A 24,521-nucleotide genomic window follows, 5' to 3' on the forward strand; every position below is an offset into this window, starting at 1 on the left:
ACAACCATCAAGAATTTTGGCGCCGTTGCCGGGGACTGAAATTTATTGGATTTTGTGTTTTTAGTGTTAGGATATTTTGTTATTAATTTTGTTTGTGAAGTGTTACTATTTTCAGGTTTTTAAAAAAAAAATTACGGTGTTACTATTCATCAAAAAGTTTGGTTGAATCTGGAGGGTGGCCCATACCTATTTTGAAGGAAACGATGCTCTGATCAAGACCAATCATCCTTAGGATTTCTTGGCCCCACCTTATTAAGGCCAAATTCCATCGTTTTCTAGGGCTTTGAGGCATTTTTCTATTTTTACTTTGATTTCTTTTTGTTTATGACAAGAACTTCTTGATCTGGTGAGTTGATCTTTGATTCAAAAGTAGAAAAAACAGCTGAACAGTTGAGAAAATTAGCTAAGCAGGCTAAGCAGATTCCGAGTACATCTGAAGGAGTTCAATCTCCAAAGGAGTTAATTTCGGATTCAGATTTGGATTCAAATTTCGAAAACAAAACCATGACTGCTAGGACTTTGAAAGAGTTGGCTGCTCCTGATCTAAACCAATAGCCTTTGTGTATTTAATACCCTGCTTTAAATGTTGCTTTTGAGTTAAAATCTAGACTAATCCATTTGTTGCCTAAGTTTCATGGTCTTGCAGGTGAGGATCCACATAAGCATTTAAAAGAATTTCATGTTATGTGTTCCAGCATGAAACCTCAAGGAGTTTCAGAGGATCAGATCAAGCTTCGGGCTTTCCTTTTCTCACTGGAAGGCACAACTAAGGATTGGTTGTATTACCTTTCTTCCGAATCTGTCAACTCATGGAATGGGATAAAGCAGATATTTCTGAAGAAGTATTTTCCTGCTTCCCGTGTTGCCAACATAAGAAAAGAAATTTGTGGCATCCGGCAGTACAATGGAGAGAGCTTGTATGAGTATTGGGAATGATTTAAGAAGCTGAGTGCAAGTTGTCCCCATTATCAAATAAGTGAGCAGCTTTTGATTCAATATTTCTATGAGGAACTTCTACCAATGGACCACAGTATGATAGATGCTGCTAGTGGAGGAGCTTTGGTTGACAAGACACCAGAAGAGGCAAGGAGGCTGATTGCTAACATGGCAACAAACTCTCAGTAGTTTGGAATGAGAATGGATCACACACCTATGAAGCTTAATGAGGTAGTACATCTAACCTTGAGAAACAGATTTATGATTTAACTTCTTTGGTGAGGCAGTTGGCTGTAGGGAACATGTAAACTGTTAAGGTATGTGGAATTTGTTTGGGTTCGGGTCATGCTACTGACATGTGTCTTGCATTACAAGAGGATGAATCAATGCAACATGCTAATGCAGTAAGACATTATGGATAGCCACAACGCAGGTATGATCCCTTTTCTAATACTTATAATCCAGGATGGTGAGATCATTCCAATTTGAGTTATGGGAATCAACCGATGCAAAACCGATACCAGCAGCAGAGACAAGTGAGTCAACCACCTCTGCCTCCCTCAAATCAAGGTATGTCACTTGATGAAATTGTTAAGGCTTTGGCTAACAATACACAACAGTTTCAACAGGAGATCAGAAATAGCATTCAAAACATAGAGAGGCAGATTGGTCAGTTAGCCTCATCTGTGAGTAAGCTGGAAGCTCAAGGTTTTGGAAAGCTTCCATCACAAATAATCATGAACCCCAGAGAAAATGCAAGTGCGATACTATTGCGGAGTGGGAAAGAAGCTGATAATCAGACTCCACACGATTCAACGAAAAAGAAGAAGCAAGGAGAAAAAGAGTCTGAAGTTCCTGAAGTTGAGGTAAATACTGAACCTAAACTGAATAAGGTTAATAATTCTGTTCTTCCTCCATTCCCCTGCAGGTTGGCCAAGACAAAGAAAGAAGAATAAGAGAAAGAAAATTTGGAGACTTTCAGGAAGGTGGAGGTAAATATACCTTTACTTGATGCGATCAAATAAGTTCCTAGGTATGCCAAATTCCTTAAGGAGTTATGCATTACAAAGCGCAAGTTGAGGAATAATGAGAAGACCAGTGTGGGGGAAAATGTTTCAGCGTTAATTTAGCAAAAATTAACCCCTAAGTGAAGGATCCAGGTTCGTTTTCTATTCCCTGCAGAATAGGTGATTCTAAATTTGAACGTGCAATGGTAGATTTAGGAGCATCTATTAATGTTATGTCAAATTCAGTTTTTCAAACTTTAAATTTGGGTCCTTTGAAAGAAACCAATGTCATTATTCAGTTAGCTGATCGTTTTAATGCTTACCCATTGGGAGTAGTTGAGGATGTGTTGGTACAGGTTGGAGGATTGATTTTTCCTACAGATTTTTACATTCTGGATATGGAGGATGATAGTGCTCTCTCATCAAATTCAGTTTTGATTTTGTTTGGAATACCTTTCCTAAAAACTGCCAAGACAATAATTGATGTGGATGAGGGTACCTTAACTATAGAGTTTGATGGAGAGACTGTCAAATTTAATATCTTTGATGCTATGAAATATCCTGCTGATGATCATTTTGTCTTTTCTATTGATATTGTTGATACATTTATGCAGGATGTGTTTGAGTTAAGCATGGAGGATGAGTTAGAATATAAGGTTGTTCGACATTGTAACTTGAATTTGGATATTGTTAGTGTGGAAAGAAAATCACAATTGCATAAATTAGAGGAAATTCGCCTTAAGGCTTATGAAAATTCTAGGATCTGTAAAGAAAAGACAAAGGCATTCCATGACAAAATAAGGAAGCAGTTTGTGATTAGGCAAAAAGTTTTATTGTATAATTTCAGATTGAAGCTAATGCTTGATAAGTTGTGTTCTCATTGGATTGGACCCTTTGTTGTTACTAATGTGTTTCTTTATGGTGCAGTTGAAATTCAAAGTTTAGGAACTAATAAGGTGTTCAAGGTCAACGGTCATAGACTCAAGCCATTTTATGAAGGGTTTCAAGAGAATACAGTGGAGGAACTCAAATTGAGTAACCCAATTTATGAGGATTAAGGAGCTTTGCCATGTCGAGCTAACGACGATAAACAAAAGCGCTACTTGAGAGGCAACCCATAGGTGGCTTGTTACTAAAATCAGATTTATTTTATTTCCTTTATCTTATTTTATTTTCTAGCATTTTTTTTTCCTTTTCTTTTGAATTTGGACTTTACATTGGGGACAATGTAAGTTTTAAGTGTGGGGGAGGAGAAATTTGTTGCTTTAATTTAAAAAAAAAAAAAATATATATATATATATATATATATAAATAAATAAATAAAATAAAATTTGTTCTCATAAGCTTGATTCATGATTCTATATTAACTCTTGGAGAGAAGTACTTTGTCCTTGAAATGACTTTTCTATTTGAGATTGAATTTTTGAGATTTTAGGCAAGATAATAGTAACTTTAATTATGGATTTTCCCTCTTCTCCATACCATATAGCAATTTTTTTCTGCATAAATCATTTAGGCTTGATTTAATGGTGAAATAATTAGTTATGTGTGCTTTAAACTAGTGTCATGCATATTTCATAACTTTGTTTAATCTATCAGGGTACTTTATAATATGTAGATACATAAATTGGGGGAAATAAAATGTTGAACTTGAAAATTGCTCCGCTATTCTAGTTAAGCAAAGTAACCAGGGTCTTCATGAACCCCATGTCGATTCTCAGGCCAAAAGCTAACTAAGATATGAGCAAGATATTTTTCTGAAGGTGACGGTTAAAAAAAAAAAAAGTAAATGTGACAAGAGAAAAATACCAATTTCAAAAAAAAAAAAAAAAAATATATATATATATATATATATATATATATAAGGGCATTTCTATCTCTCCTAAGATTTGCAAAGAGCTATAATTATTGTGCCTTGATAAATTAACCTTGTGTTTTGATATGTATCGATTTAAAAATTTATGAAACTTTAATTGTGTGAGCTTAATTGATTTTAAGCCTTCTGTTTTGTGTTAGAAAATTGTTGATATATTGGTATAGTGTTGATGGAATTTGTTGTGATGGAACTTTAATTGTGTGAGCTTAATTGCCTTACTTGCCTTTTCTTTCAAACTTTTAATCTTTTGTTATGGAACTTTAATTGTGTGAGCTTAATTACCTTACTTGGCTTTTCTTTCAAACTTTTAATCTTTTGTTAGAGAATGTTGTGATAGGGTGAAGTTAAGGAACTTCTAAGTGGAATTGATTGAGAATTTAAGTCATGCTTGAGGACAAGTATGGAATAAGTGTGGGGGAATTTGATAAGTTCATAATTTATTAATTTTACTTCAATCACATTTAGTGTTTCTAGGGTGTCTTTAGGCCTAATTCAGTTGATTAAAGTATAAATTTCTATTAGGCATATGTTTAGAGAGTTGTTGAAATAATTGTGTTAAATGGAGAATTTTTTAGCATTTGCATTAATCTGACTCTTTCTGTATTTTTCAGGGTTTTGGTAAAGTTCCAGAGCATAAAAGTGTGGAAGGAAGCTTGAAAAGGGCGAAGGATTGAGATGCGTTGTTGATTTTGATACAAAGTACACGGGTCATGTAAGTACAACCACAGACCCATGTAATATTCTGCTAGAAGAAATCCAGAGAACTAAGGAAGAAACAAAGTACACAGGCTATGTAACTTGACCCGTGTAAATCCTGGAGGCCCATGTAACCTTCTGTGCCAATGCAAGTCCTACCCATTCAGCTCCAGTAAGTTACACGGCCTTGGGCTGTGTAGTGATACACGGGCCGTGTATCCGTCGACAATCAGTTTCTTGATTTTGTACCAGTTGCAGTTTTTGACAGAGACTCAAAAAAACCTAACCCTAGACCATTTATTATAAATAGAGGAGGCAGCAGCTAACACAGGGACCATTCAGCAGCCTTTCGAAAAGAGAGAATTAGACTTTCGTTCTCTATTCACATTCTAGATTTCTTCAATTTTCTTCTTTAATTTTCTATAAGCCATGAACATGAGTGGCTAAGTTTTCAATTCAGTTCAAGGATTCAAGTTTTTTTGCTTGATTTGTGAGACTAGATTCTTAATTTAATTTATGTCTTTTTGAATATCTATTATTTTTTGATTTCATTGTCTTTGATCTATTGAATGATTTGCTAAAAAGGCCTATTAGTTAATTGTTTGATGTGATAAATTGCTAGTTTATCTTCATAATGCGTAATTATTGTGTAAGATTGAACATGAGTAGCAATTAGGTTTTATTGATTATGATCCCAGTTTTCGATAATAACCTAAGGAAACAATAGGGTGAATTAAATGATTTATGCTTCATAAATCGTTATTCAGCTTAACTACTTCCTATTCTTAAAATAATTATTAATTTGATGAGGATTACTTAATACCGATTCAGTTAATGATTAGAGTCAACAAGAGTGCTAGGCTCGAATTGATGAGTATAGGGAAGTCAAGGGTTTACCTCGCTGTTTGGTAAATCTACGTTAAGTATTCAATAAGAGATAATTGTATTTTTTTTGTCTATGATCGAATCAATGTATTGGAATGCGAATTACCTTGGACTGAAGTTTGTTTAATTCGAGAACTTCTTATTTAATTTTAGTTCTTAATTTTGGATTTTTGATTTCTTTTTTGGATTGCGAATTAACCCCCTCCCCAATCTTTGTTTCTTTTTCCATTACACAAGTGCACGAAATTTTAGTAATTCAGTCTCTAGGGTTCGACCTGGATTTATTACTTGCTGCAGAAAATATTTTATAGCTGGTAATTTCAGTTAATTTAATTTCTGGTGGAATCGACAACCATCATCTACTCACTCATAATTATTTTTACAAGAAAGAAATATGAAATAAAGTAGAAAAATGTGAAAATAATACTGAAAATAAAAGAACCTGGATGAAGAGAATCTAAATCTCTGAAAATGGAGTTGAAAACGACACTTTGCAAAGGTGAGTTTTCTCCAAAAATGGCGTCTCCTTCTTTTCTTTCTTTCTTCAATTCAATTTTATCTCTCTTCATGTTTTGGAAAAGTTAAGAATAAGATGTATATACATCTATTAGAAATTTTACACTAGAATGTCTATTTATGGATGGCAATGGGTTGGGTTTTTGCAAATACCCGATCCGACCGAACCGTAATAGGACGGGTTTAGGTATTATATAATTGAGTTTGGAACGAGTTTGGGTTTGAAAAATAATACCCGTGACTAGGGCAAGGGGCATGTGACTTTATCTAAAAATTGCTGCCTCCCTTAACTTTTCTTGTTTGCTGCGCCTGACAAAGAAACTTGCCTTATGTTACTTCATTTGAAAATTATAGTATCTTTTAAAGCAAAATATATTTAACTTTTTCACCACTTTAGGCTTTCAAAATACATCAAATTATTTCTATTTGCACCTTTTTATCTTTAATTCACCTTAAAACTTAATAAAAACATAAAAATTTCAAAAATCAAATATAAAATACTAAAATTAACAAATTAACTAAATTAAAGACCAAAATTCTACAAAACACTAAAATAAAATGGCAAAATAGATGCAAAATAACCATAAAATGCTTATATAAAATATGTATATCATTCTGCAGTTGATGGAAGTTACTTGCCTACTACTTATAACTTCTTTGCACTTCTCACAACCTTCATTAACTGCTCCTAATAACTACTCACAACTAATAACTTCTCCTGATATTTATCTACCTTCTATAAATTTATCCTCAAGCTTTTAATTAATTAAATCAATGAAATAAATAATTAAATAAATTTTACAAAAAATCAATTTAATTAATCTTAGGCCTAAATACAAAAAAATTAATTTTTTGGTGTAAATAGCATCAATTTAGGAGCAAGTTACACTACTAAACTCCATTAGTAAAAGATTCAGATATACAAATCAAAATCTAAAATCTCCAACCAATAAAACCAATTATCATAATTTTATTTATAATAACTAAAAACCAAACCTTCACAACAAAAAGGACAACCATAAAAATTAAGAAAAATAAATTTAAGATCTATCAAGAGGAGTATATTTAAGAATAAATTCTTACTATCCATTCTAGAAGATCCATTCTAGAAGGGAGCAGGTCTGAGAGTGAAGAAGAAAAAGGATCTAAAGGAGGGAGGGGTTATCTCCAACAAAAAGCAAACCCTCCCTCAAATCTGGCTGTGAGTTGAGAGAGTTTTTGTAGAAATACCATGTGGATGATAAATATTGTAAGGACATATAACATATATAAATTAACGAAAAAACAAGATTAATGAAAATATTAATTTCACAATTAAATAATTAAATATTGCCAAAATAAAATATTAATAATATTAAAGTTCAAATTGATTAATTTTATTTTAAAAAAATAGCTAACCAATAAAATAGTCATCTAATATGTACAATAAATAATATTTTTATTACATATGTAGGAGAATGAGGGAATTCAACTGCTATTGAAAGAAAAATGTGATATCAATAACATTATAATAAAAGAAAATGGCTCTTAAATTATTTTGATATTTTAATATTTTTTTTAATAGAACTCTCTATCACAATTGTTATAATATGAGATAATAAGTTTATTCAGTAAAATTGATTAACAATAATTTGAAATCATTAAACAATTTTTTTATAAAATTATGAAAATAAAATCTGCAAAGAAATGGAAAAAGAGAATAGAGAAAAATTAATGTTATATGAAGTGAGAAAAAATTTAAAATTTCATAAAATGAAAAATAAAAATAAAAATAAAATTTTTAGCAATAAATTTAAGTATATTAAAAATAAAAATTAAAAATAAAAATCATTGTTGATTACTGATGATAAATTTAAGTAGTGTTTGGTATAAATAAATTTTAAAAATTTTGTAAAATTCATTTGCAAATATAAAATTTTAGTATTTAGTTTAAATGAAAACTAATCATTTTTTCCAAAATTGCGCAGATTATTTATTATTTTATTTTTTATATTAATTTATTATTTATTTTTTATTTTCATAATCATATTATAAAATTTTATTATGATAAAATTTTAATTAATTATAATTTTATTTAAAGAGTTGATAAATAAATAACTTATTATTTTTATTATTTTTTAAATTAATTGATATAATCATATATCAATAAAAATAAAATAGCAAAAAAAATTATGATATGACGATTTTTGAAATACCATTATTAAAATTTTAGACTTTAATTATGAGAAATGTTTTTAAAATTAATTTTTAAATTTTATAAATAATTTGTCAGTGTATATAAATAATTTTATTTATTTCAAATATAAAATTCATCTTATTTAAAATAGATTTCATATTTAATATAAAATATATCAAAAAAATTTTATTTATAAATAAATTTTATCATGGGATTCACTTGTAAATAAAATGAATTTTATCATAAAATTATATCAATCAAAGTCTTAAATTTAATTGAAAGTTAAAAAATAATGTTGTAGAGAGAGAGAGAGAGAGAGAGAGGGCTTCTATCTCAACAAAATTGATGGTTTCTTATCTTATTAGATTAAGTTTACAGATTTTAGCAAATTATTTATCATGAGTAATATGTATATTTATAAGAAAATTATTTGCTGAAAATTTAAATATTTTTTAGACCTTAATTATCTGCTTTCCATATTGTGGGAAGATAATGATATGGTCTAATTAATGTAAAGTAGATGAAATTAGTCCTTTTTAATTTAAATAAAAAATAGTAAAATAAAGAAATTTAGATTTCCATCAAATCTGATGGCCATAACCACTTTTTAGTTGGTGCTTGCGTGATGCAACCAAAATTTAATCTGATGTTCAACCTCAATTATAGCCCCCGTGGAGGAAATAAATAAACAGTAGCAATAGCTAGCTATTAAAAGTCACTCTCAATTTTTTTTCTCCTCATTTCTATTTTTTTTTTTAATTTTCTTCATTAAGCAACTAACAGCGAGTTTAACCTCAAATCGCTTTATTTTTTTAAGTTTTATTTTTTTAATAAATTTTAATTTTTGTATCCATTTATATTAGATTTATTTATTCAGACATGTGTTTGTTAGAAATGGATTTGATATTTTCTCTCTTTCTAACATTAGAGTCATATTGTCTTCATTACTATAGCTTTGTTTTCTCCCCATGAGCAAAATTTTTATTTGTTTCCAGTAATATTTGATAAATTTGAATAATAATATTTTATTAATAGAATTTGATAGTACAATTTTCTCCCTACTGACGTTTAGTAATTTATATCCTTTTGCATACCACAGAGATAACAAATTTCCAAAAGAATAATCTTACATGGTTTTTTTTTTAATTTTTTCAAATGAAAAAAGTCAGCTACTACTTGAAAATTTATTTTATTATGTCCATATCATTAATGAATAGAATTTTTAATTATTTATATGTAACTCCTTTAATTTTTAAATTTATTATTTTATGGGTAAATGTTAGTATTTTATTTTATTAAAAATTTTGGGAAATTATTTGAAATTTTTCAAATTTTAAAAATTGGGTTTGATTTTTCAAAATTAATAAACTTTTTTAATTTTTACGAATTAATTTAAAGACCACGTTGCAAAACTAAAAATATATTTAGACTCTACAAATTTTTTTGAGTTTTATGAAATTTTTTTGAAATTTTTAGACATCGTTTTTAGTCCCAAGACAGAGTAAAAATTTAATTTCGTGTATCCCGAATCGAATTGGACCGGTCGAATCGAACCGGTCCCTTCCTTCTTTTCTTCTCCTTCCTTCTCTCTCCACGACACCCCACTTCTCCCTCCCGTTTCTCTCTCCTCCCTCTCCCTCCGCTCTGGCCATCACCTCCCCACCCCTCTCCACGTCACCGGCGACCTTCCCACCCCTTCCCCTCCTTCGGTTGGCCTTTAAGCCGCCGGAAAATCGCGCCAAAAGCTCCCAAATGCACACGTGGTGCTTCGAATTCCGAGGTTGATTTCGACCGATCCGGCCACTGATTAGACCGGGTCTTATCCTAAAACTCATTTACACCTCGAGAGCTTTCCATAGATACCAAGAACATATAAATCTATTAAGTGGTTTGTCCAATTTTTGTTCGAAAAGTTTTAGCCTATTTTAACTTTTAGGCTAGATTTCTCGCAAATCGTGAACCCCACGAAAAATTCGAGAGTACCGGAGTGCTCTCCTTGGCAAGTGTGGGGGTGGGGCATGAGGCGAAATATCATCCATTAGAATTATATAAAATGCACCAGGTAATGCCCAGGAAAGATGGTGGAGTCACAATGGTCTCACTTAAGTACCACCTCCTTAGACAGCATTTCCTAGACATGCACTTCATACAATCCTAATAGAATCAAACCACTGGTAACTACCGTCTTCCCATAACACTACCACGGTACTAAGGATTTATGCCACGAAGGCATAGATAGACAGGAGTCGCCACCCGGGTAATAACCGGGACATATTCAGTGTTTCTTTCGAGGGTCATGGATGGCAACTTACTCCTTGCAGAGTTTCCACAACCGTCATTACCATAGCCCAATGTCTAGGTTCGGGATAGTGGGTGCGTAAGGGGAAGGTGTTAGGCACCCACGCTGGTCTAACCTCGTTTATTCGAGTGCCAGTCCTCTACTAATGTTTCTAGAAGTCTTGTTTATTATTCCTTTATTAAACTTTATCCTAAAAAATGCAATTCTAATCCTACACACGCAAGTAATTCACAAAAAGGGTTGTTGTTTACACACAATTTTCATGCACAAGTAATTCCTATCTATGGGGTTGCTAATTATTTAAATGATATTTATCAGATGACTAAAATTAATTTATTATTGGGAATTTAATTTACAAACAAATTCAATTTCAAATAACCCTATGTTTCTATTTAACCTAAATAATTAATTTTCACCAAGTTACCCTAAGGATAATTGAACTAAGTTAATTATGTACATGTGTAATTTATTCTAATATCACATAAGTCCCAAACAATCACAACCTAATAAAGATTTCTAACATGCAAATTTATTTTACAATTACCAAGTATTAAATTAAATTTATTTTACATGCCAATATTAGTTTAATTTACAAACAAGATTAATTTTAATTTACAAAGTATTTATTTAAATTAATTACATGCAAAAGTCAGTTAAATTAAAAACAAAGTTAATTTTAATTTACCAAATGAAAGTTCTATTATTACTACAATTTCATGCCAATGGTTATTCGAGAAGTTTAGAGCTACTTACTTATTGGTAAATGCAGTTGCCATTGGGGCAAGCTACCCTTAAAAAAGGGTCTTCTCTTCTAGTATGGCAATGATATCCCTGGCTTACTCCCGTTTAGCTCCATATAAGTTCCGCGCAAATGCCCTCTTTGGTACTTACCTTAGGGCTACTTACCAATTTTGTTTGTAATAAAAAGTAAAGAAAATAAAGAAAAATAATAAAAGTACGAGAGACAGAAACTAAACATGTGCAGAGTTGTGTATCCCCTCAAATTAAACATGATTACATGATCTATATGAACATATAAAATAAATTGAAGACAAAGAGCATAGAATTAAAATATTGCGTGGCATAGATCTTGAAAAGAAAACAATAAAAACTGACCTTCCAGAAATCTTGTATGAAAATCTTCTTGAAGAGAAAAAAATAAGGAAGAACTCAAAGAGTCTTAAATATCTTTAAATTTCTTATAGCTCTGAATTTTCTCTTCCTCTTTCCTCCCATCCTCCTCTTCTTCCCTTCTCTAGTAGGGTATTTATAGGGTTTTGGGAGAGAGGTGTGATAGGGTTTGAAGTCTTAGGATGATAAAGTTTAGATGACTTAAACAACTACAATTGTAGAATTTGAATAAGACTGTGATATGGGTGAGGTGTTTCAACCAATAGGAAGACAGGAAAAAATGGAAGGCACCAATAGGGAATGAGGAAGAGGTGTGGTAGGATTTAGAGTCTTAGGGTGATAAAGTTTAGATGACTTAAACAACTATGATTGCAGAATTCGAATAAGACTGGGATATGAGTAAGGTGTTTCAACCAATAGGAAGACAGGAAAAAATGGAAGGCACCAATAGGGAGTGAGGAAGAGAGTGGGGCCAAGGAGGAGAGAGATATTTTATTATTTTAATTTTTAGAAAATAATTAAATGGGTCCCATTTAAAATTCCTAACTAGGCTTTCTTAGGCCCATAGAGCCTAATTAAACTTAATTAGATCCATTTAAGAACTACCCATATTAAATTTAAACAAAATAAAATTTTATTTAAATGTAATTAAATTAATTTCCCCAAAACTTTATTATTATTTTTTATTTTTTCAAGATCATGCCACGGAATTAATAATTCAGCTCCATGCCTCCAATTACATCTTACAGTCATATAATTTTTCATCATCGGGTTTCCCACGGCCTCAATGTACATACTCATCACAAAATAAAGGTCTACAGCGAGAGCTTAGCAGCAATACCCATTTCAAATTTTTCTGACACTATTTTTTCGATGGGTCCCACGAAATTTCATAGTATTTTTTGGACATTAAATGAGCTTAATAAATTCCGTAAAAATTATGTACTAACCCCCGTGTTGTGGGCTTTGCATAGGTATATTTGTTTAGTGAAAATTCAACAGTTGCTGGGGTTTGTAATTTCAAGCTAGGCAGGCAGGCTACCGGGAAAGCTTCAGAATCGAGTCAAGGTTATAAGCTATTCTATCATTTTTCGACATCCCGAACACATCCCAGGGGTCGGAATTGGTACAGGTAAACCCGAACTCTCATTTTTCTTAATTATTTAGTGCCTGATTTTGATTAAAAATCTATAAAATATTCGTGGTAGGTTAGAAAATTATAATTCCTTTTGCATTAGCTTAATAATATTACTAAGGACCGCAGGGCAAAATTCTAAAATTTTTAGAGCTCATTTTTCTTGCTTATGAAAAAAGGTTATTTGTAGAGACTAAATAGTAATTTTTCGAATTGTGGTTGTTGACTGTTTGAATGAGCCCAGGAGGGGCCATGTGATGTGATTGAGCTGCGGTTGTGTGACTTTGTGGATATAGAAGTGTATTTTGAACCCTTTTATAGGTTGAGTAGGTCCTAAGCATAGGAGAGACTCTGCTGGATTTTCGGCATGATTTAGAGTGTCTTTGGTCCTTTTTTTAAACTTGTATTGAGTTAAATATATTAAATAATTGCAATGAAATTGTTAAGTGAGCCGAGACAGCCTTCCTCCTCCGCCCAGCAGCCGCAGTGACCTCGGTTCAAGTTTGTGAGTAGAATATTGATTTTAATTATAATTTCAATATTATTATATATTCAAGGCATGCCCATGCATCATCTATAAATATATTTATGTAGTTAAATACTAGGCACATTTTATGTTGCATCTTTGGTTGATGAAATGTTTATGGATATTATTTTATGATAATTTGGAGTAGTGTGTGTGTGTTGGCGTGCGTGTGGTGTGTGATATTGGTTATGGATAGGACGGGTAGACGCGGCTGAAGCTTGACTCGCTGGGACTCGATCCTTTATGGATAGGTCGGGGTAGGCACGATTTGAGATGATCTCGCTGGCCCCTGCATTTGGTTTATTAAGTGAAAGTCCGACTTAAGGGATACTCGCTGGCAGAGGTTGGATTAAGAGAGCTGTATAGGAGATCAGCTCCCATATATGTACTGTTTGAACATTATTGGGTGTGTGAGTGCTCCAAATTACCTTTTTGCTCTTATGATGTGATTTGTATGAAAATTTTGATGGTGTTGCATTCCACTCTTTAGGATGCATTAGCTTTAGATAGCTATAAAAATTATGGTTAAAATCGATATTTTACTCTCTGAGTTGAACACTCACTCCTGTTCACCTTATTTTTCTAGGATACAAGAGATTTCTTATTGAGTTTTAATCTGCCTCTCTTCTTTATAGGCAATCTATTAATATCTGTTATGCTTGTATAATTTTATAAAATTCTAGACTCTGCATGTGTTATGAGTATTTTAATTAATTTGGGACTGTAATATAATATTGTGTTGAATTTGTAAGAATATTAAATGCATGTATGTGTGCTATGATTGGATTGGATGAGGGAGCTGAGCTCCCATTTGATTTTATAACATGATAAGTATGTGGAGGGTGAGTTGAGCTCTCCAATTTGTTATATATTGTACTTACAGGTCGGATGAGTAAAAAACTCTCCGTTGTATGATCCATGTTATGGTCGGACTCTGTCTAGTTGAATTCTTGAAATTGGGCTTAAAATGGGTCTTAGGATTGGGTTAAAGAATAGTTAGGCTTACTACAGGCCTCGAGGACTTTAGGCTTACTCAAGTCCTAGTGCCGATCCAGCCATAGGTTGGGTCATGACAAATGTGGTATTAGAGCTTAGGCTCCAGATTCCTAGGGAATGTATGTCTAAAGTTTGAGAAGAGTCTAGTAGGAGTCACATGCGGAGAATAGGGTCCACATTTGTCCTTGCATTGTCATTCTTGCTTTTAGTTTTGCTTCATATAATTGTGTTTAAATAGGAGTTTATAGAGCTGTGTAACATGTTATTTTGAATTTTGTGGGCTAATGCTGCTGAATTTTAGGAAAATACGTAGAAGCTGAAGAGCTATCACTACACTAGAACGGGATGTGCCAGACAAAGTATCGACACAGGATAAGGCGCCTACCCTGAGGAGGCAGAGCAGGAGACCTAGAGCTGCTCAAGTAGAAGAGCAGTCGCCACCAGTACAGGAACAGTCATTTGTGGCCCAGGGTCCTATGGACCCAATGGCAGCTACCCTAGCTGGATTGCAAAGAACCATTGATATGATAGCACAATATATGGTCCACCATCCACAAAAGCAGTAGCCCACCACACCAAGAGGGAAACCTTACAAATAAATAATTAATTTTAAGAAGTTGGTGCCTAGTATCTATGATGTAACTGATGATGCTTACCGATTTTTGGACTCCTGCAAACAGGCAAGGGTGGAACTACAATTAACTAACAGGAGATTGGTAGAGTGTGTGCAACATATATTGGGGCCAGTGCCAAGGTAGTGGATGATAGACTACATACTACCTCACATTGAGGGATTATCTTAGACCCAGTTTATAGAACTGTTCGTTAACAAATTTGTACCAAAAAGCTTTAGAGACCAAAAGTACTGGGCCTTTGAGGCCTTAAGGCAGAATGGCAGATCCGTAGATAAATATGCTATAGAATTTTTGGAACTGAGTAGGTACGCATCCATAGCAGTGGCTACAAAAAGTATGAAGTTAAAGAGGTTCCTAAAGGGGCTAGACAGGAAGTATGCAAACCTGGCCATGATGTCTGATCAATCTTTCGATATGGTAGTTGATCGAGCCCGACAGATTGAAATCAGCTATACAAGAGATGACAGTGGAAGGGCAAAGAAGAATAGAGCAGAGGGTTCTTCAGGTGTTCCCTACATGGGTACCACAGATAGTGGAGGCCAAAGTCATTATAGAGGAAGAAGTAGAAATAACAAGAAGGGTGGTTTTAAACACAGATCTCGAGGATTCAAACCAGGGTATAGATCCAGCAGTGGTCACAGTTTGGATTATAGCAGTTCTAAATCTGGTTCAGGATCCTCCTTGGCACTCTACACGCAGTGTGGAAGAGGACATTCAGGACCTTGTATGATGGGTTCAGGAGGATGTTTCCGATGTGGCCAATAGGGTCACTTTGCTAGAGAATGTCCCATGTTCAGCGAGCCACATATGGGGTCACAGGATTTTGTCGTAAATATCCCTCGTCAATTATATCCTGGTGCTTCCAGCATGGCAGGCAGTCAGTTCAGTGGCCAACAGAGCCGAGGATAAGGAGGACGTGGATTTGGAGGCTGGTCAGGAGGTAGAAGTCAACTTTAGGGTTCTACAATGCAAGGTAGGGATTAGGCTTAGGTTTTTACCTTGACCCACCAGGATGCTTAGGCTTCCAATGCAGTTGTAGTAGGTATTCTTCTAGTCTGTTCCTATGATGCTCGTGTTTTGATAGATCCGAGTGCTATGCACTCATTTGTTTCCCTCGTTTTTGCCATGAAATTGGGTAGGAACCCTATAACTCTAGAATGCCCCTTGTCTGTAGCTACCCCTCTTAGAGACAATATAGATGTGGATATGGTTTTTCCGGGTAGCCTAGTGGTAGTGGATGGAAGGATCCTCCCAGCAGACTTGGTTCCTCTACTAGTAATGAATTTCGATGTAATTTTGAGAATGGATTGGCTGGCAACTCATTATGCCACTTTAGACTACAGGAACAAAAGGGTGTACTTTCATATACCTGGTGTGGAAGAGTTTAGCTTTGATAGTGACAAGAGCGTGGCTGCATATAACTTGGTGTCAGTAATTAGTGCTAGAAAGATGTTGAGACGTGGGTGTTAGGGGTATTTGGCATTAGTGAGAGATACATCTGTAGAAGGAGTTGACATTGAGAATGTTCCTATTATCAGTGAATTTATGGATGTCTTACCTGAGGAGCTTCCAAGGTTACCACCAGGAAGGGAAGTAGAGTTCTGCATTGACATTGTGCTGGGTACAAACCCCATATCAATGCCGCCTTACAAATGGCCCCAGCAGAGTTGAAGGAACTGAAGGAGCAACTACAAGAGCTTCTGGACAAGGGTTTTATCCATCCAAGTATGGCTGGGGCGCTCCTGTTCTATTGTGAGAAAGAAAGAAGGGTCTTTAAGGTTATGTATTGATTATCAACAGCTGAACAAGATGACTGTGAAGAAGAAGTACCTACTTCCTTAGATCGATGATCTGTTTGATTAGCTTCAAGGGGCTAGATTCTTTTCCAAAATAGATTTACGATCAAGCTACCATCAGTTGAGAATCAAGAATGAAGATGTGCCCAACACAGCGTTCAGGACAAGATATGGTCATTATGAGTTCTTGGTGATGTCTTTTAGACTCACTAATGCATCAACGACCTTCATGGACTTGATGAACAGGGTGTTTAGGCCGTTCCTAAACTTTTTTATCATCATATTCATAGATGACATTTTGGTATATTCTCGGACCGAGGAAGAACATATGTGGCATTTGAGGATGGTATTGCAGACTTTGAGGGAACACCAGATATAATGTGAATTTTGGCTAGAAAGCATCTCATTCTTAGGACACGTGGTTTCGAGTGAAGGTATTCAAGTGGATCCCAAGAAAATTGAGGAGGTAACTGATTGACTTAGGCCTACAATAGTCACTGAGGTGTGAAGTTTTCTGAGCCTAGCTGGTTACTATAGGCATTTTGTACAGAATTTCTCTAGGATAGTTGCTCCCCTAACTAAGATAACTCAGAAGAATGTTTTGTTCATTTGGACAGATTATTGTGAGGAGAGCTTCCAGAAGCTTAAGAAATGTCTAACTATAGCCCCTGTGTTGACATTACTAATGAGTGGTGAAGGATATATTGTATACTGTGATGCCTTTAGAGTTGGTTTAGGGTGTGTTTTGATGTAGCATGAGAAACTAGTGGCTTATGCTTCAAGGCAGCTAAAAAGGCATGAGCAGAACTACCCCACCCATGATTTAAAAATGGCAGCTATAGTCTTTACATTAAAGATCTAAAGACACTACCTGTATGGTGAAGTGTGCAAGATATACACTGACCACAAGAGTTTGAAGTACATCTTCCAACAGAGGGATTTAAACTTGAGACAAAGGAGATGGATGGAACTTCTGAAGGACTATAACTGTACCATCCAGTATTATCCTGGGAAGGCCAATATAGTAGCAGACATTCGAAGTAGAAAATCTTCTGGCAGCTTGGCTCACATATCAATAAAGAGGAGACCGTTGATATAGGAAATATATGGGTTGATGGATCAAGGTCTGATCTTGGATATTTTCAGATGAGAGGGTATTATTGGCCCATTTTTTAGTAAGACCAAACCTGCGAGACAGAATCAGAGTTTCCCAGCACAGGAACCCACAATTGATGAAGATTATAGAAAGAGTACAGCAGGGTGAAGGATGTGATTTTGGATTTGCTAATGATGGCGCTCTTATGTAAGGTTCCAGGATATGTGTGCCCAATGTGGACAACCTCAGGAATGAGATCATGCAAGAGGCACATTATACACCCTACAATATCCACTCAGGCTCCACCAAGATGTACCATGATGTGAAAGATAGCTACTGGTGGAATGGCATAAAGAGAGACATAGCAGACTTTGTGTCTAAGTACTTGACTTGTCAGAAGGTGAAGTTTGAACACCAGAGGCCGTCAGGGAAGTTGCAAGAGCTTCCTATCCCGAAATGGAAGTGGGAAATGATCACGATGGATTTTGTAACTGGGTTGCCTCGTACCATGCTGGGGTATGACTCGATATGGTTAATTATAGATCGTTTAACTAAAACGGCTCATTTCTTGCCTGTGTGAACTACCTATTCTGTTGCACAATACGCTAAGCTCTATGTTTGAGAAATAGTCAGATTATGTGGAGTTCCTGCTTCCATAATATCTGACAGAGGGCCCCAGTTCACTTTTTAATTTTGGAGAAAGGCACAGGAGGCACTTGGTACACAGTTAAACTTCAGTACCACCTTCCACCTCCAGACAGACTGGCAGTCCGAAAGGACAATTCAAACACTGAAGGATATGCTTCGTATGTGTGTCCTGAATTTCAGAGGTCAATGGGAAGATCAACTACCCTAGGTGGAGTTTGCCTATAACAATAGTTATCATTCCAATATTGGAATGGCACCTTACGAGGCATTATATGACAGAAAGTGTAGATATCCATTATGCTGGATGGAAATGGGAGAAGAAAAGGTGCATGATGTAGACCTGGTGCAACACACTTCTGAGATGGTTCCTTTAATCAGGGAACGATTGAAAATGGCTTTTAGTAGGCAGAAGAGTTATGTAGATCCCAGATGAAAGGACATAGAGTTTGCAATAGGCGATTATGCATTTCTGAAGGTTTCTCCAATGAAAGGAGTTATGAGATTTGAAAGGGTAAGTTGGCACCCTGATATATTGACCTTTTGAGGTTACTGATAGAGTTAGGGCAGTTGCCTATCGGTTGGAGTTACCACCCAGCCTTTCTCATGTTCACCCTATGTTCCACATCTCCATGCTCAGGAAATACATGCCTGATCCTTCTTATGTGCTATAACCAGATACGGTAGAGTTGAAAAAAGACTTAACGTTTGAGGAGCAGCCAGTAGCCATAGTGAACTACCAAGTGAGGCAACTAAGATCCAAATGGATCCCTATGGTTAAGTTTTTGTGGAGAAGTCAGTCAGTAGAAGAATGCACCTGGGAGTCAAAGCGGGACATGAATAGCAAGTATCCTTATTTGTACAATGTGTAATTTTGTTCTTTTATTCTGCCTTGTGTAAAATTCGAGGATGAATTTTTTGTAAGGAGGGAAGAATGTAACACCCCTAATTTTTAAATTTATTATTTTGTGGGTAAATATTAGTATTTTATTTTATTACAAATTTTGAAAAATTATTTGAAATTTTTCAAATTTTAGAAATTGGGTTTGATTTTTTAAAATCAATAAACTTTGCTAATTTTTACGAATTAATTTAAATACCACGTGGCAAAACTAAAAATATATTTAGACTTTATAAATTTTTTTGAGTTTTATGGAATTTTTTCAAAAATTTTGGGCATCATTTTTGTTCTCAAGACAGAGTAAAAAATTTAATTTCGGGTATTCTGAATCGAACAGGCCAAATCAAATCGAACTAAATCGAACTGATCGAATCAAATCGGTCCCTTCCTTCTTTTCTTCTCCTTCCTTCTCTCTCCCCGGCACCCCACTTCTCCCTCTTGTTTCTCTCTCCTCCCTCTCCCTCCGTGCCGGCCATCGCCTCCCCACCCCTCCCCGCATCGCCAGCAACCTTCGCCGTTGCCGGCTGGCCTTCAGGCTGTCGAAAAATCGAGCCAAAAGCTTCCCAACCCGCCCGCAGCACTTCGTCTTTCAAGGCCTATTCTGACAGATTTGGCCATTGATTGGACTAGGTCTTGTCCCAAAACCCATCTGCACCTCAAGAGCTTTCCATAGACACCAAGAACACAAAAATCCATTGAGCAGTTTGTCCAATTTTTATCAAAAAAGTTTTAGCCCATTTCGATTTTTGGGCTAGATTTCTCACAAACCGTGAACCTCACGAAAAATCTGAGAGTACCGGAGTGCTCCCCTTGGCGAGAGCTTCACGGCAATACCCATTTCAAAATTTTTCAATACCATTTTCCGGTGGATCTTGTCGCAAGGCGTTTTGCGGTTGCCTGGACGAACACTTACTGAAGTGGGAAAGAGTGAGAAGTCGCCACTTTAATTTTGAGGGAAATTAAAGAAAACCATTTGTGAAAATAAATTAAAATGAAACCACTTCAAAAACAGAGATTCTAAGTTCGGGGTTCGTAAACGGGTGGGGAAGGTGTTAGGCACCCCACCTCGTCCCTCAATGAGGGTAAGCAGATTTGACTTCAAGCTCTTTATAAACTAGAATTGATAGTTAGGAGGTTCGAACGGAGATGTTAATCCTCTTGGTAAAAGGGAATATTTAATTTTTCACCAATTCGGGCTACCCAGATACATAAATAAATGAGTCGACTCTTAGTGAGTTACTATTGCATATCAGTTTTGTTTAAGGGGTCATTTTGCATATTTGTTAGAATTCGATTTGAGAATCGGATAAGAACTCTCCTCCGATCTCTTTTAAATTAAAATTTCGATTGGAGATCGGATAAGAACTCTCCTCCGATCTATTTTAGGTTAAAATTAGAGTTTTTGGATTGAGAATCGGATAAGAACTCTCCTCCGATCTCTTTTAAATATTTGTTAAAATTATGGACTGAGGATCGGATAAGAACTCTCTTCTGATCTCTTTTAGGTTAAAATTAGAATTTTTTTGGATTGAGAATCGGATAAGAACTCTCTTCCGATCTCTTTTAAATATTTGTTAAATTTTGGTTGAGAATCGGATAAGAACTCTCCTCCGATCTCTTTTAAATATTTATTAAAATTTTTAGGCTTGAGAATCGGATAAAAACTCTCCTCCGAACTCTTTTACTTGAATGGGAGTCGGGTAAGGACTTTTTCGACCTCTTGAAATCTTACATATCGTGAGAGCCTAAGGCTAAGGGTTCTGGCATTCAAATGATGTAATTTGACTTTCAATGTAATCCGATCTCTAGAGATCGCCCAAATGATGTAATCCGACCTTTAATGTAATCCGATCCCTAGAGATCGCCCAAATGATGTAATCCGACCTTTTCGGAAATAAAATTTTATTTTGATAACTATCATTTTTATTATTATTGCATTGATTGTTTTTCGATCTCTGATGTGTTTATCCGATCCGGTTCCTAAATGAACAACCCTTAACCGATCTGCCTTAATTCACTGATCTGTAACTAGCCGATCCCTTTTATTATGGAATTTCTAGAATATTCGTGAGACGTGTCAGAAAAGCTGGCGAATTTTGCTAACCTATGCACTGCCTAGAACACTGTGAGCATTAAATGCTCAGACGGGTATAAATAGGGGATGGGTCAGCCAGTTGCTCTCTTATGTTATTTTCAGCATCCCACAAGTGATTCCAAAATTCTCTCGATTTTTCAAGTTCTTCCGACACCGATCAAGCTCCAGTGAGGGTTTTGATCCTCCTTTTAGTTTAAATTCTCTATTTCCTTTAAAAATGAGCGGCGCCGAGGGTCAGAGAGCGGCAAGCCCCCATTCCATTCAGATCTCGTGGTCGTCTGATGAAGTGGAGGTGGTCAGACCAAGTGTGCAACCTGAACCTCCTAGGGTCTCCGTTCCAGCTCGGGGGCAAGCAGCACCATCAAGGCATGTACATTTTTCAGGGAGAGAAAATCTTCCCATGGACGAGCTGCCATCAATCCTGCAAGAAAGCAGACTGATGCTCGTTCGGCCAGAGTACAACATCGGCACGATTCATACGGTGATTAAGTGTCACGGCGATCTTCGTGCCGATCATTTCTTCGAGGAGAACGATATGATCATGGTATACGAAGAACAATTAAAGGCCGGGCTGCGGTTCCCTCTTGATGACTTCTTCAAGGAAGTTTTAAAATTTCACCAAGTGTGCATCGCCCAAGTTCACCCGAACTCGTGGTGGATCCTAGTAGCCTTCAGAGGCCTCTGCCGAGCTAAGGGACTTCGTCCTACAGCTAAGGTATTCGCCAAACTACATAGATTAACTCTTCAAAAGGACGAGGAGTATTGGTTCTTCCAGGAGAAGCCACATTGCGGGCTTTTTACCGATCTGCCCTCCTCCCTGAAGAATTGGAAGAATCGCTTCTTCATTCTGAGGAGCAAAATTCAGAACGGCTTTGAGGGCTTCCTCATTCTTTGGCTGCACGGGCCCCCTTACTTGAGCGCATCACCTAAATAGGAAGAAGGCGATGGTGATGGAGCCGAAAGATCGCGCCAGAGAGAAGTTCTCTTGTTTGGATGCACGATGGCGCGAATCGCATCATCGGACAATGGAGTTGATCACTGGCGAAGATCGCGGGCTTCAGCTCTCTGACCTCAGCATCGATATTTTCTATATCTCAGATCTTTGGACCTTAGCGATCTCACTGACCTCTTCTTTGTGCAGGTATGGCAAGCGGCGAAGCTTCCAAGGAGAGCCAAAAGCGGAAGAGGGAGGTCTCCCGGAAAGTGCGGGAGATGAAGCGCTCCGAGCTGCTTCAAACGCCCAGTCATGATCCTGGGGAGATGCAAGGAGGCTCGTCTCAACCCTCAGGACCGTTGGTCATAGAAGTGGTCCAATCTCTTCCTCGCCAAGAAGAGCCGCCTCAACCTCCTCCAGTCACTTCGAGTGCGGAAGGGGGTCCTTCCCAACCTCTTGTAAGGACCCTTTCCCGTGGTGCCCAAATCTTGATCCACTCGCTGGAGAAGAACCGCACGGTTCGAAAGAACTCGGGTTTTGCTAAGGTCTTGGGGTCCTCCATCTGCCTTCGGGAGGATCAGGATAGGCTGTCCCCGGACAATCTGGATGACATCCTGATCCGATCTATGAGCCTGAAAGTGGAGTGCTTGGTGAAGCAGCACATTGTCCGGGAGAAGGCTCACTGCCTGGGTAAGGAGGTCGAGAAGATGGGTTATGAAGTGGCTTCCCTCCGATCCCAACTCTCATCCGCTCAGAACTACATATCTAAAATTGAGGGGTGGATGAAGTTCTACGAGGATAAATTGGCAGAGCAAGCTCATGTTCTGGCCGAGCGAGCTAATGTTCTTGAAGAAGTTCAGGCGCTCCCGGCCAGTGAAGTTGCTCACCTCACTGAGGAGCTCAAAGCGAAAGAAGAAGAGGCGGTGACAAGGGAGGCCGGCGCTAATGTGAATGCTCACAGGGATCTCTTGGCCGAGCTCAAGAAGCATTATCCTGAGGAGGACTTCTCCTGGATGGTCGACCTGGCTCCCCAAGACGAAGAGGAAAGTGAGGAGGAGGCCGAAGGTGAGAGAGGGAGCGAACAAAATGTAGATCAGGCTGGGGGTGATCCCCCAGCCGAATGACCTGTATAAATTTTAATATGAAATGAAATGAAATTCCCTTTTTGTTCAATGATTGGATGTGATCGGAAAGTCTCTAAATTGCATAAGCACTTGATTGTCTGAGCATATTAGAACAACATCTAAAAGTGATTATTAATCTAAGTGTAAGAAGTCAGAAAACACAATAAGCATGAGATCGGCTGGGAACCAACGCTAAACGGGACTCGATTAAAATTGGAAATTTAATTTGGATACTTAAGATCGGAATCATCATTAAACTGGATTGGAACCTTAACTTGATTATTCCTAAACTTTTAAAAGGGAGATCGGCAATAAAACTGGTGATATAAAGATCTAGTGTTAGTTCAATTTCGTTTGACAAGAGAGATCGGGAATGTAATTGACTGGTCAGGAGATTTGACAATTAGTTTGAGAGATCGGTGAGGCTTTAGATGATATGGAGACTTAGTATTGATTAGATTCCTTTTGAGGAGAGATAAAAAATGTGGTTATTTGGCAAAGGGGAGACTATGTGTTGGGGATCGGCTTCAAAGTTTATTGGTTTCGAGGATCGGCCAAAATATGGTGTCGACAGCTGCCCCTCTTTATATAATTCCTACTGGAACAAATTTCCGTGTAGGGATTATGTAAAGATTCAGACCCATATTTTGGACGATTAAAATTTGAAATTTGAAATTAAAGTCAGGAAACTAAAACCCACTTGGGTCAGCACCCTGAGGTTGGTAACAGGGAATTAAAATGCTAGAAAACTAAAATGAACTTAGATCAAGGAACCAGAGGTTGATTGATAGGAAATTTAATTGCAGGAAAATTAAAATCAACTTAGATCAAGGAACCAGAGGTTGATTAACATGAAATTTAAAATGCTGAAATTGAAAATCAACTTAGATCAAGGAACCAGAGGTTGATAACAGGAAATTTAAAATGCTGAAAATTAAAATCAACTTAGATCAAGGAATCAGAAGTTGATTAACAGGAAATTTAAATGCAAGAAAATTAAAATCAACTTAGATCAAGGAACCAGAGGTTGATTAACAGGAAATTTAAAATGCTAAAATTTAAAATCAACTTAGATCAAGGAACCAGAGGTTGATAACAGGAAATTTAAAATGCTGA

The 24,521-nt window shown here is 36.1% G+C and overlaps 1 non-coding gene across 1 annotated transcript; it reads right to left on the bottom strand.

Moving 5' to 3' along the window:
- Positions 1–867: 867 nt before the first annotated feature.
- Positions 868–974, bottom strand: LOC131181870 (small nucleolar RNA R71). The gene has a single exon (XR_009150345.1). It is a non-coding gene; the product is annotated as a small nucleolar RNA R71 (small nucleolar RNA).
- Positions 975–24,521: the final 23,547 nt, after the last annotated feature.

The sequence above is a fragment of the Hevea brasiliensis genome, chromosome 7, assembly GCF_030052815.1.
Source record: "Hevea brasiliensis isolate MT/VB/25A 57/8 chromosome 7, ASM3005281v1, whole genome shotgun sequence".
NCBI classification, from domain to species: domain Eukaryota; kingdom Viridiplantae; phylum Streptophyta; class Magnoliopsida; order Malpighiales; family Euphorbiaceae; genus Hevea; species Hevea brasiliensis.